Source organism: Hydra viridissima, unplaced genomic scaffold, assembly GCF_058129835.1.
Source record: "Hydra viridissima isolate aposymbiotic clone 2 unplaced genomic scaffold, HvirCarnegie_v1 scaffold_13, whole genome shotgun sequence".
Classification (NCBI taxonomy): domain Eukaryota; kingdom Metazoa; phylum Cnidaria; class Hydrozoa; order Anthoathecata; family Hydridae; genus Hydra; species Hydra viridissima.
The window spans coordinates 337,058-350,479 of record NW_028324312.1 but is presented as its reverse complement, the minus strand read 5'-3'; the positions used below and the strand labels follow the sequence as shown (position 1 = coordinate 350,479).

Here is a 13,422-nt window from a genome sequence, read left to right as displayed (position 1 = left end):
AACGAAATGCGATTGGCAAGTATTTGATGCATACCTTAATACACAGTGACTAAATTGTAGTATGTGTTTTTTCCGTGCCGAAACTCTGGTCGGAAGACAGTGCATCTTTTTAGATATTTTAGAGCTTGTGGGTTATCACTAGTACCCAAGCCTTTTTATGAGTCATTAAAAAAAAATTTACAAACAAAACTGTATTCTTCTTCTTCTTTTTTTTTCCGATTGTGATCAGATTATGATTTGTACTGACGATATTACACTGTGTCTACTTCCTCGGTCTTATTTTCTTACAAACATTAACAACATTTGTAGTTTCGTAACTATCCCATTGACCCTTTCATGCACCAATTATTTTTCCATAACTAACATAATCCATAAAAAATCATCTACAAAATGACAGCGGTACTATTAACTGTTTTAATTAGACTTTTTCTACACCTTGATACATTTTGATAGCTTTACAGAACGTCAGTTTTCTTTACCCGTTGATGTAACAATTTTGCTGACAACATTTGAATACTTTGAACACTTTGCCAACGCATTAAATATTCTTGCAGTCGTACTATCTTGCGTGTTTGTGATCCCCACCACTATTGAGTTTGCGTGGCAGCATAGGTATAGCGACAATCGACTAATGGATTTTTAGAAGCCAGCGTTGCTCATACACTTTCAAAAGTAGAACTGCTCTCACTAAGATTAGTCGCGCTGGTGCTATTTCATGCGCTCCAGTTAAAAAGGAGCGCCAAGCTACCGGTTGCTAAAAAACCCGCGGTAAAGAAAGCTGAAACAGCACCTAAGAAGAAAGTCGCTGCAAAGAGTGCCACCGCAAAAGTGGACAAGAAATAACCTGTACTGCTCAATCCTTCATCAAACGGCTATTTTCATAGGTACACATTTCTTTAAAACGTTGCGCGGCATTTAGGACTTTGTCAGGTAGTAACAATTACACTAATTGAGTTTGAAAGTCACAGTAACCTCACCGGTAACTGCTCCGTGCTTTTTAGGTCGATGTATATTCTAGAAAAGGGGAGTTTGAGAGCAATTTTGAAGAAGAAAAAAAAAGGTTTTAAGTTGTTCATAGCCTAGGACGGATGCAGCAGTTTAAGTGTTTTATTTTAGCAGCTAGTTTAGCTATTCTGCACTTGGCATTGTTTGCACAATTAAATATAGCGATTGCAACAGATATTTTCATTTGAACCTATTTCGTTAATGCGTCTAATGTTTTTAAAAGATGCGTGGCTATAAAAATAGCCGTTTGAGCGGATTTTGATCTACTTACTGCTGGTGTACTTGGTAACAGCCTTGGTGCCTTCGCTCACTGCGTGTTTAGCAAGTTCACCGGGAAGTAAAAGGCGCACGGCGGTTTGAATTTCACGCGAAGAGATCGTAGATTTCTTATTTTGAAGGGCGAGCCGCGAAGCTTCAGAAGCAATTCTTTCGAAAATGTCGTTCACGAAAGAATTCATGATGCTCATTGCTTTAGAAGAAACACCGACATCAGGGTGAACTTGCTTCAGGACGTTGTAAATGTAAATGGCATAAGACTCTCGTCTCTTTCTCTTGCGCTTCTTGTCACCAGTTCCAGCGATTTTACCACCTTTCTTACCGGCGCGCTTCTCGCCTTTTTTCGCCACCTTTGGCGCTTGTTTTCCTCCGGTTTTTTGTGCGTCTGACATTTCGACGGGCCTAACAGTAAAAATTCTTTTCGTTTGTTTTCATTGCATTGCAACTGGATTTAATTTAAGATAAAGTTGTAGCCTCCAACTTGAAAACTCTTGCGTCATATGCACTTCTATTGGTTCTTAAAAGATTAAGTTGTTTGAGCATCGTTTATTTCTTTTTTACTATTGGTTAAAAAAAGGTTGACTTTGAGACCACTCTATTTTGATAAGAATAGCAAACTTTTTGCTGTTTAAAATAAAAAAAAGGCGCACGAGATCTCTGGTCCGTCTGTCTGTCTCTGCTTGTGTTAGAAAATAAAATGTCAGGACGTGGAAAAGGAGGAAAAGCTAAGGCCAAGGCAAAAACTCGATCTTTTAGAGCGGGTCTTCAGTTTCCTGTTGGTCGCGTTCACCGATTTTTGCGCAAAGGGCATTACGCCAATCGCATCGGTTCAGGCGCACCGGTCTACTTAGCTGCAGTTTTGGAATACCTCTCCGCCGAAATCTTAGAGTTAGCTGGTAATGCTGCACGCGATAACAAAAAAGCCAGGATCATTCCTCGTCACTTACAGCTAGCTGTTCGCAACGACGAAGAGTTAAACAAGTTGTTGTCAGGTGTTACAATTGCGAGCGGCGGTGTGTTGCCAAACATTCAAGCTGTGTTGCTTCCCAAAAAGAACGAGAAGGTTCCAAAGCCAGCAGCCCAGTAAACGGCGGTATAAACAACACAAAAGGCTATTTTCATAGCCACACATCCGTTAAAAATTATTGTTAAGGCGTTAGAAACTTTAAATTTTAAATTAAAGCCGTACACTATTGCCTACGACCATACCACGGTGAATACACCCGTTCTCGTCCGATCACGGAAGTTAAGCATCGTCGGGCCAGGGTAGTACTTGGATGGGTGACCGCCTGGGAACTCCTGGTGCCGTAGGCTTTTGCAACCGTTTACGAAAAAAAAAAAAAAAAGTCGCCAAAGGGGACTCCCTTTTCTTTACAAAATCTGCTTTTTCAGTTGACTCTAAGATACACAGAACTCATCCCCTGCAAAAGAATATGCATAAACACGGCCCTGCCTGGGTGGTGTCGATTGAAAGGGGAGCGACTGGTCGAAAGGTGTGTGAGGGCGCTTCTTCCGTCTCCGCATCTCTGAGGGAAAGAAAATGGCGCTCTTTTTCCTCGCACAAAAGCCAGAAAGCTAGTTTTGATGCTGAACAACAAGGGCAACGGTTAAAGGGACTATAGCCACCATAGTCAACGAGGGCCCAGGGGAAGTTTTCTTAAGGGGCCCTCGTTGTGATCAATTACATACCCAGGACCAATAGAAGTGTGCTCTAGTCATTAAAAATTAAAAACGAAAGTTAATGAAATCTTTTAAAAGTCAAAACTATTTAAATCTTTTAAAAAAATGATTTTTAAAATATCGTTTGTAGATACACGGGGATACCCGGGAATCTTCCCCGTCCTCTCGGCGGCCATGAAAGAAACCCTCGCAAGTCTAAAGTTGCACGATGTCAATGTTCCCTAGTTTTGTCGAAATGACGAAAAGACTGCAAAACTAGCTTTGAAGAGCAAAAATTTGTAAGATTCGTCAATCGTCGTTACGTATCTCTGGCAACGTTGCGTATTGACGTGTCAACTTGCCAAAATGTTTCGGTCGTTGTCGTTTCTTTCTAAGATCAACACGTAGGAATCAGAGCTGTTTTCATGAAAATAATGAACGGTAGTAAAAGAATGCATTTCACCGCACCAGAATCCAATATGCGATATGCATAAATGGTTGACAATTGTTGTTACTGTTGCTGCTGCTGTTGTTGTTACTATTGTTACTGTTAGATCGTTATTGCTAATGCTTATTTTTTTGTGGTCGTTGCTATTGTCAGTATTACTATTATCGTTAGTTTATCGATGCTATCGTTAATTTTTGTTATTGTCGTTATTGTTATCTTCATCGTTGTCATTATTTTCGTTGTCACTATTGATATCGATTTTCTTATTGCTACTGTTTGTTATTTTAACTATTATTATCGTCATTGTTTTTTATTACAGCGACTCGTTTTCACTGTTGTGACTGTCACATTTTGTTCCGCCGTCGAGTGATTTCCGGGATTGTAACCGGTCGATCACGCTTGCTGGTTGTCACGTTGAAACGATTCTCGTCGCTCCTATGCTTATTTGGTTGCCTCTTTGCGATTCTTAGATTTTTATTGATTTTGTACAAAAAAAAAAAAAAACAAAAAAAAAAAAAACAACAACTTTTGAAATAAATAAAATTTATTTGCACTTATAGCAGACTTTGTATGCGCCTCTCAAAATATGCAGTAGACTCTTAGGGGTGAGAGGAGAGGTTTTTTTTTTAAGTCGTTAGAGGAGGGGGCGAGCGCGAACGCAGGCCCCCACTACCAGAAATTGTACGGTCGAGTTACCGACGTTAGCGGTAATCGCAGGGGTCAGCCCAGGCGAAGTGCAATGCAAGAGCCTCACCCTGGAAGAAGCCCCATGTTGATCAGGTTTACTTCCCCGTCAGGTAAGTATGCTTTTCCCGTTGTGTGGGCAGCCTCGGACGTGCCCCAATCTTCTCAATTGTGGGTTTTCGATTGCACACCGCATCGTCCCGTTTGTTTGCTTTTTTTTTTTCCTTCTCTATAGTATGGGCCGCGCTCAGCAGTAGTGCAACGCCGAGGCAACCCGCGGTCAGGGCGAGGTAAACCTACGATCCCTTGACCAAATGCCAAAAATCAGATTAATATATGAGCCGGACTATGCCGGCGTACCAGATATTAAACTGATAAGAACAGATACTACACTTGATCTTTTTTTTTTTTTTTTATTTCCTTTTACGTCACATCAGCCATGGGCAGCTGTGGACGGTATAATTTACATATTTACAATTTCGTGATAAATTTATTTACAATCGTATATATTTTTTATTTGATTTTTTGCTATATAATATTTTTTTTTTTTTTTTTTTTTTTTTTTTTTTTTTTTTTTTTTTTTTTTACTTAGTCAAGTTTTTTTTTTTTTTTTTTTTTTTTTTTTTTTTTTTTTTTTTTTTTATTTACATTATTTACATTTTATATATTACGGATATTATTTGTCGAGGGTTATGTTGTTTTGTGTTGTTGTGTTTTTGTAATGTTTTTTGATGTTTTCGTCGCAAATTTTAATAGCGGTTTTGTAGGTGTTTTGATTTTTGTTTTCTGTCTTTATTTCTGTTCTCAGTCTCTTTATTAGTAGCGTGTGAAAGTGCAGTGGAGCGTTTAGTTTTTTGTTTTCGAAAATCAGTGCGTTTCGTGTGTGTTGTATTGTTTCGTAAAAGGTGTCTATGCATGTGTCGCCTATACTTCTGTCTTGTGCGGTTGCAGTACCCATAAGAAAAAATTTTAGGGTATTGCTGTATTTGTCGTTTGGGTATATGGTGTTCAGTATGTTTATGATTTGTATGCATATTTTCTGTGTGTCTGGGCAGTAGTAGAACCAGTGTTGCAATGTTTCCGTTTCGTTTTTGTCGCATCGTTTGCATGTTTTGTCTATGTTTTTGTTCCATTTGTGCATAGTGTTGAGTGATGGGAGTTTTCTGTGTATGTATTTGTATTGTATTTCGTTGGCTTTGTTATATAGGTTTCTGTCTTGTAGTTTTTGAAATTTTCTGTCCCAGTCTCGTTTTGTTATGGGCGTTTGTCCGGGTGGGAGTTTTCTGTTCCATTTTATATGTCTGTCGGGGGGTGTCATTTTTGATGTCAGTATTCTGTGGTATATTTGTTTGTTCGTTATCTGTGTCAGTTTTCTGTTTTTGTTTTCTATGTGGATGGATGGGATGTATTTGCGATATGTGTAATTTGGTGTTTCTGTGTTCAGTTTGTGCATCCATGTGGTCGGTATCCGTTTTGTTATTTCTGTTAGTGTTTTGTGTGGTATTTCTAGTTTGTCTGCTGTGAGTAGTCCTGGTGTCGATAAGTTACACAAGTCTGCTATTATTTGTATGTCTTGCGTTTTTGTGTGTTTTGTGGGTCTCGGTAGGGGGGGGAACGGGTTTTCTGTAGTGGGTTTTGTTGGCAGTAGGGGGTTATAGTATAGCGGTTGGTTCAGTATGGCTTCGAGTGTGTCGTCTTGTACTTTTATGTCTTTGGTAAATGTCTCCCAGTTGTGTATTAAGTCTCTGTATGTTTTGGGTATAGGGGGTTTTTCGTTGGGTGTGGTGGCTGTGTATAGCGTGTATTTGTTTTGTCTTGCGTTCCGGTATCTGTTTAAAAAGTGTATTGCTGTGTCTGTCCATGGCATGTGTGTATTGTGTGTGAGTATTTTGATCGTCCATTTTGTTTGTAGTGTCTGTGCTTTTGTGTTTATGTCTATTAGGTTTTGTCCTCCGTTGCGTATTGTCTGATGTAGCTGTGTTTTGTTGATTCTTGTTTTCGCGTTGTTCCATATAAAGTCGTATATCGGTGTCATGGTCTTGTCAATCTGTTTTTTGTTTGGTGTCGGTAGTATTTGTAGAGTGTGCCATAGTTTGCTGAGTATTAAGGTGTTCACCACTGTGATTTTTCCCTTAATACTCAGATTTTGTCTCTTCCAGTCTTGTATTTGTTTTTTGAATTTGTGTGTACATCTGTTCCAGTTTTCTGTTATGTCGTCTGTTCCGTCATTGGGGAAAGTCAGGCCTAGTGTGCGTATTTTGTTTTCTGTCCAGTCGAAGCCAAGCGGTCCGGTTTTTTTGTCTTTGTTTTGTCCTATCCACAGTCCTTGGCATTTGTCTCTGTTGAGTTTCTGTCCGGTAGCGGTTTCGAATCTGTGTAGGGTTTTGTCTAGGTTCTGTAAGGATTTCAGTTTCGTGATGTAGAAGAGTGTGTCGTCCGCGTATGCTGTTACCTTTGTTTCGTTGTAGTTTGTCTTTATGCCTTTTATGTGTTTGTTTTGTGTTATGTTTTGTATTAGTATGTCTGCCTGTAGTATGTAAAGTGTCATGGATAGAGGGCATCCTTGTCTTACCCCTCTTGTCGGGTAAAACGGTCGTGAGATGTGTCCGTTTGTTTTTATTTTTGTGGATATGTTTGTGTATAGCGTTTTTATGTTTCGTATAGTCTTGGGTCCGTAGTTGTATTTCGTCAGTGTTTTGAAAAGGTACGTCCAGTCTACTCTGTCGAATGCTTTTATTTGGTCGATGGATATGATTGCTGTGTTTCTCATGTCTTCGATGTTTGCTATTTTTATAATGTCTCTGGTGTACAGTAGGTTCATGTGTATTTGTCTGTGTGGGATGCATGCAGTCTGGTATTGGCTGATGATGTGTGGTAATGTATTTTTTATTCTGTTCGTCATTGTCTTTGTGATGAGTTTGTAGTCTATGTTCAGTAGGGAGATAGGTCGCCAGTTTGTTATGTCTGTTCTGTCTCCTTTTTTGTATATGCATGTGATTAGAGCGTCTCTTTGTGATTGTGTTAAGTAAGATCGGTCCAGTACTGCGTTTGTCATTTTTGTAAAGTGTTTTGTCAACAGCGGCCAGAATTTTTTATAGAACTCCGCTGTCAGTCCGTCTGTGCCTGGTGTCTTTTCGTTTTTCATGTTTTGTAGTGCTGTTGTGATTTCTTGTTCTGTATAGTCTTCGTCGCATAATTTTCTTTGTGTTTCTGTTAGTCGGGGGGTCTTCGTTTCGGTTAGTATTTCTGTCTGTGTCTGTATGTTCAGGTCTTCTTTGGTGTATAGTGATTCGTAAAAGTCCGTCATAACGTTTAGTATCTGTTCGGGGTCTTGCTGTAATTGTCCTTGTTTGTCTCTCAGTTCCGTTATTTCGTGGTGTGCCTGTCTTTGTTTTTCTAAATTGCAAAAGTAGTTCGTCGGGCGTTCTCCGTCTATGTTCCGTATCTGTTTTGTTCGTATTCGTGCGGCTTCTTCTTTTCGTCTCTGTATATGTTCGAGTTTGTGTCTAATGTTCGTGCTCATGGTGTTGTCTAGATGTTTCCGTTCCTCCTTTCTCAGTGTGTTTCTCAGTTTTCTCGTTAGTCTCAGTTCTTGTGTTTTGTTCTGTTTGTGTCGTTTGTGTGCGTATTTCAGTGTTGTTTCTTTTATCTGTTTTTTTGTATTTTCCCACCATTCTGGTATTTGTCTAAAGTCTGGGTGTTTTTCTGTTTGAATGGTTATTTGTTTTGTCATGAGGTCTATGTATGTCTTGTCATTTAGTAGGGTGTTGTTCAGTATCCAGTATCCCCTTCCTCTCGGTTGGGGCTGTACGTTTATGGTGATTGTCGGTGCGTTATAATGGTCTGAAAGTGTGGTGGGTTGGTGTTCTGCATTTGTGATGTATTGTCTTAGAGTCTTGCTTGTGTAAATTCTGTCTATTCTTGTTCTCGTCTTTGTCTGGCTGTGATAGTGTGTGTATTGTTGTTCGTTTGGGTGGAGTGTGCGGTAAATGTCTTCTACGTCTAAAGTGTAAATAAGGTCTTGTAGTGCGTGTTGTGAAATGCATCTGTATTTTTGTAGTGCTGGTGAACGTCTGTCTTTGTCTGATAGTGTTACGTTAAAGTCCCCCGCCAGTATGTAATGTCTGTCTCGAATTCTGGGCGTGCATAGTATGTTTTTTAGGTTTTCCCAGAATTCTTTTCGTTTGTATTGGTGTTGTGTGGTGTTTCCTGATGGTGCGTATACGTTTATCATAGTAATGTCTAGTTTGTCAATGTGTATGTCTGTGATTTGGTATTTACCTTGTACGTCGTTTACGGTGTTTGTCGGTTTGATTGTAGGGTCTTTTATGTGTATGAGTGTTCCGTCGGTGTTTTGTTTTCCGGAGCTGAATAGTATGGTGCCTGTGCATAGCGTAGCTGTTTGTCTGTACAAGTCAGGCGTGATGTGCGTCTCTTGTAGAAAAGTTATGTGTTGTTCTGATTGCTGTATGTTATGCAAAATCTCCCTTCTTCTCTGGAGATTTCGCATACCAGCCGTATTCATTGTTTTTATTGTAATAGTCATTTTTATTTTTATTTTTTTAGTTTGGAGATATCGTGTGTGTAGTTGGTTAAGTTAGGTCTCTGGTCGGTTAGGTTTTCGTTTCGTTTTTATGTCGTTCATTTTAGTTTCTTTTGTTGGCGTCGTCACACTTTTTCTTTTCGTAGGTTTTTGTTGGGTGTCTGTTTTTGTGTCCGTCACCGTAGGCTCTGTTTCCATTGGTGTAGGAGTCGGTGTCGAGTTTTGTGACTGTCTTGTGACGTCAGCGTTGTTGGTGTGTTCAAGCTCAGTGTTTTTTTCGTTTGTGTTGTCTTGCTTTTTTGTTGTTGTCGGTACTGGTTGGGTTTCCGTTTTGTGTGGTAGCGTTATGCTTGTTTGGGGTCTGGGTGCTGGTTTGGGTATCAGCGTCATTTGTTTTTTCTTTTCCGTCTCTCCGTTTGTTGCGTTTTGTATGTTATGGGGTTTGTCTGCTTCTTGTTTTTGTGTTTTTTCTATTTCCCCGTCTTCGTCCTCATCTTGTGACATTTCGTCAGTGTCTGAAATTGCTAGGTCTGCCAGTAGCTCTTGTGTGTCTCTTGGTTTGTGTATGGGTGTCGTGTTTTTTCCCCTGAAATATAGGTGGTGCAGCCTGTTGTCTATCTTAATTGTCGGAGGTATTTTGCTTACGTCAACAGTCGGGATGATGTGAACGAGTCTCCGTCCGTCTCGTATTTGGTTGTTGCTTGTGTAATATCCGTAAGAAATATTTACTATCTTACCAAAATCTTTAAGCTCTTCATAGATCTCTTGGTTTAGTACCGATGCGTCTGTCTTGATCGTGATTAATAGTACTTGGTTTCTTCTCGGTTTGATTGTTGTCTTCTGTAATTCTCCCGGAATGTTTAATCCCTTTAGAGTTAGCTCTTGGACTTTCTCTTTCGATTTAAGTTCTACCGTGTATTGGCCCCTTCCCGTATATTGTATGGATGTTATGCATCCTGGGCCAATCACCTTTTGGATTGCTACTTGTATTTCTCCCACTTTTTTTTCTATTCCATTTGGGGTTTGGTCTTTGGTAAAGGACATTAGTTGAAAGATCCGGGAGTGTATTTCCTCTTTTAAAGCTCTTTTTTCGGCTTCTTTTGTGTTTGTTTGGAAGTCTTGTGGTGGTGCTGTTCCGGGCTGTTTCTTTTTCAGCGCCTCTGCAAAAGAAAGTGCTGACCCGTTTTTTTGTTTGTTTGCGTCTTCGTTTGAAGGTTTCGGGTCAGCAGATTTGATTTTTTGTTGGTCAGTAGAATGTGGCTGACCGTTCTCAACAAATTTTTGGCTATTTGAAATGCCTTCTGCTTTGGTTTCAGAAGTAGTTAGCTTTGAAATCGATTGGACTTTGAGAGTTTCCATTTTTTGCGATTTGATTTAGTTTACGCTCTGCTTTTATTTTTTTGTTTTGCTTTTTAGGGCTGTTTCTTTTGTTTAGCTAGGGTAGCTAAAGAAAGTGTTCTAGGTTTTTGTCAAAAGAAACCTAGGAGAAAACTCTGCGAATAAATTCGGCTTAAAAAAATTAAAAAAAGAAGATATACAGCGAACTGTATATCTTTAAAGTTTTTCACTTGGGTAAGTGTTTTTTAAAAGTTTCTGTAGCAAAGGCTTCGCTACAGAGGAAAGTTACGTTTTCGCCTCTACGGAGGAGAAAAAAAGTTTTGAAGGAAAATAGTCTCTTACGCGGGGTGTCTCTAAGTCTTCGCAGCGAGATGCAAAACCATAAATAAACCACCGAAGCAAGTAAAACTAATTTTTTTAAAAACTCAATAAGAAAGAACTCAAGATAAACTTTATTAAAACTTTACTAAAATCACTAAAAGATACTACACTTGATCTTAGCCATTAGGCCGAGAAGCGATACTTTTTGCAACGACTTTGTCCCGGCTCCCTCCCTCTCAACGAAAAAACTTGTGGACATTTGAATGATCAAGTCGATGGGTAACTTTAAGTTTCAACGATGAAAACATGGCTTTCTTGTACTGCATCAATTTCACTCTAAAACATTTGGGCTTTTTTTCAAAAATAACCCAGCTTCTTTCAAAAATAACAAGCTTCTTTCAAAAATAACCCAATTAACCAAAACATAAAAAACGTTTAAAGGCTTTTAAATTTAACGCTGGGCAGCAGATGTGATCAAAGGCCAAGTTGAACAACTGAAAATCAACTCTGTATATGAGCGTCCGACAGATTTCTCTGTCAAAAAGCATTTTGAGAACCTCTGTATTTAAATGTTCTTTTCAACTGTTGTAATGACAGTACTTTAATTCATCACCAGGGTCGCCAAGAAACAGCAGAGTTTAGGAGGACTTGCTTGTCATTAGCCTCGATCCTTTCCCAAGTAGTAATTCCTCACAAAGTCTAAAAAAACAAGCTTGAAAGTTTAAAAATTGGGATGGTGCAAATTAAGTTAAGAATTTAAACTGAGTAGCAAGAAAATATTTTTCAGATACTTTAGTTATTGCAAGAAATGAACACTTTAAATGTTTACTGACAAAAAGGTAAAACAATTTTAAAAAGTGACCTAAAACATCCACTGACAAAATATCAAATGACAAATGGAAAATGAAAAAATTTATGACACTAAACCGACACAGCATTAGGTTAGCAAAGGTAAAGCATACATACCTTGCACACTGTATCTGCATTTTTCCAATCACAAACTCGCAGAGCGTGGTAAAAGTTAATGAGACCTGGAACAATAAGCAAAGTATTTTTTTTAAATATTACATTTTTTAACATATTACCTAACCTAAATTAAGCCTGCAAATGTATTTGCGTACAAATTAGAAGCTCAGGATTGATGGAGAATAAACTTAAAAATATAATTCCCAAGTCAGTTAAAAGGATGTTTACTTGTTGGCTAAAGGTCAACTTTTTCAAACTATCACTTTTAAAAAATGGTTCTGGTAAACTATCGAAGAAACATGACTTACCTTTTTCTTGAAACTTTAACTGCTTCAATATTATATGCTCTGCTAACCTAACTTAACCCTTAACCTTGCCCCAGGACAACACTCAAAATTCTCTTTCAATAACTTATTTTCAATAATCAGACTTGCTACCTGAGGCTGAGTTAACTTTAGCAGTAACTCTATAAAACATAATGTGAGAAAGCCAAACAAAAGGTTCAGTTCAAAATGTAATGAGTATGTAATTTTTTTAAAATTTTATCGCATATCTTTAATCGAATTAAAGGGATCATTCCAAAGAAGCTATAGATTGTCCAGTGAAAAGCATACCTAATTAAGCATTACTTTATTGGGGTTGTGTCAGTATAACTGTAAATGAAACAAAGCTATGAACAAACTAAAGAAATAGGTAAAAGTCTTAGAAAGATCCTATTTCTGTTTCACTCACCAATAAAATCAAGAAGAATTTCCCACTTCTTATTCATTGAGTGGGATGCTCTAAAGAGTATTGCAACTTGCATTCTGGATAATCCAGGAACTCAGAACAAACTCTGTAACTGCACTCATGAAAGTCTTTTGTGACTACTCCTTCATAAAGTTGATGCTTCTAAAAATGAAAATTTATTTTTGAAAGGATTTTTTCATCAGAAACTATTCTTAAGTATTTGAAGACTTGAAAAAGTAAAGTGGGCACAACAATAGGGGTTAAACTGCTTCAAATTTTAAAACACAAACACCAAAATAAGGTGAAAAGATTGAAAATAAAATAGCACAGTACTTTTTATTACCTTAAAGCATTCTTGAAAAATCGTTAAAAAAACTGTGTGAACTCCTCTAAACTTGTCACTTGTCTTGGTTTTGGCATCAGCTACTGTATGAGAAGATAAAACAGGATTTAATTTGTTTAGTTTCCCTTTTTTTTATTTTCTTTTTTTTTTTCGAAACAAGCTAAAAGCACCTTTTCTGCTCTTGACGCTACGCCAACACCAAAAATTTCAGTAGGACTGCGCGTAACCACTGCACCGTTGTTAAACTCAATGATATGCACTTTACCGCAAAATTAACGCACCACTTATAAATTCCGACTTATTTTGAAAAATATTACGTATTTCCCGGATTTATCAAATACAAAGTCGATAATAATGTTTATTGTGACGTCATTTGTAGGCTTTATTCCGTTTTAGTTTCCAAATTGTAGCAGCTTTTCATAAGCAGCACGTTTTGCTGTAACTAAACCTCACTTTTAAAAGAAAAGTATGTATAAAGTTAGTATGAACAGATGTGTTGCTCAATGATAACTGTCATTTGAGCAACACGTCTGTTCTGACTTCTCAACGATACATAAGCTGACATTTTAAAACCTTTTTTGGTACCTCTTGCATCGTTCATGGGAGATGGATTCCTTCTTATGTAAGATAATGCTAGACCACATACGGCGCATGTTGTTACTGAATACTTACAAAATGCTACTATTCAAGTTTTGGAGTGGCCGGCTTGCAGTCCAGATATGAACCCAATAGAGCATCTTTGGGGCATAATGGCACGCTGTGTTAGAAGTCAACATCCACCACCTAGACGAGTTGCGACAAAGTCTTATCCGCGTATGTGAAGATATCCTTCAAGAAACGATTACACCTCTAATTAAAAGAAATCCACGGTGCTGTCTGGCTGCAACAACATCAAGATGTGGCAACACTAGATATTGATAAGTCAAAAATGTTACATTTTAAGCTGTATTAGTGTGCATAACAACAATAATCATCTTAGTTTATTTTGTTACTTACCTTAATTTTATTACTTACCATATTTCTAGTTTTAGTTTGTTTTTCTTTCTTTTCTTTTCTTTTCTCACCATCCTCAAAGTCGCTTTTATTATTATCATCGAAATAACTGTGTTC

At 38.0% G+C, this 13,422-nt stretch overlaps 1 long non-coding RNA gene, 2 other non-coding genes and 2 pseudogenes across 3 annotated transcripts; 1 reads left to right on the top strand and 4 right to left on the bottom strand.

The window, feature by feature from the left end:
* The first annotated feature begins 2,476 nt into the window (after positions 1-2,476).
* Positions 2,477-2,595, top strand: LOC149879728 (5S ribosomal RNA). Its single transcript, XR_016446576.1, has one exon. It is a non-coding gene; the product is annotated as a 5S ribosomal RNA (ribosomal RNA).
* A 1,434-nt stretch (positions 2,596-4,029) lies between these two features.
* On the bottom strand, positions 4,030-4,193 carry LOC149879727 (U1 spliceosomal RNA). The gene has a single exon (XR_016446711.1). It is a non-coding gene; the product is annotated as a U1 spliceosomal RNA (small nuclear RNA).
* Positions 4,194-4,303: 110 nt separating this feature from the next.
* On the bottom strand, positions 4,304-4,532 carry LOC149879726 (U2 spliceosomal RNA; annotated as a pseudogene).
* A 5,763-nt stretch (positions 4,533-10,295) lies between these two features.
* Positions 10,296-10,474, bottom strand: LOC149879725 (U2 spliceosomal RNA; annotated as a pseudogene).
* A 111-nt stretch (positions 10,475-10,585) lies between these two features.
* Positions 10,586-12,530, bottom strand: LOC149879724 (uncharacterized). The gene is made up of 3 exons (XR_016446350.1): positions 12,313-12,530; positions 11,241-12,131; positions 10,586-10,973 (listed from the first exon to the last, which is right to left on the bottom strand). It is a non-coding gene; the product is annotated as an uncharacterized LOC149879724 (long non-coding RNA).
* Between the last annotated feature and the right edge of the window lie 892 nt (positions 12,531-13,422).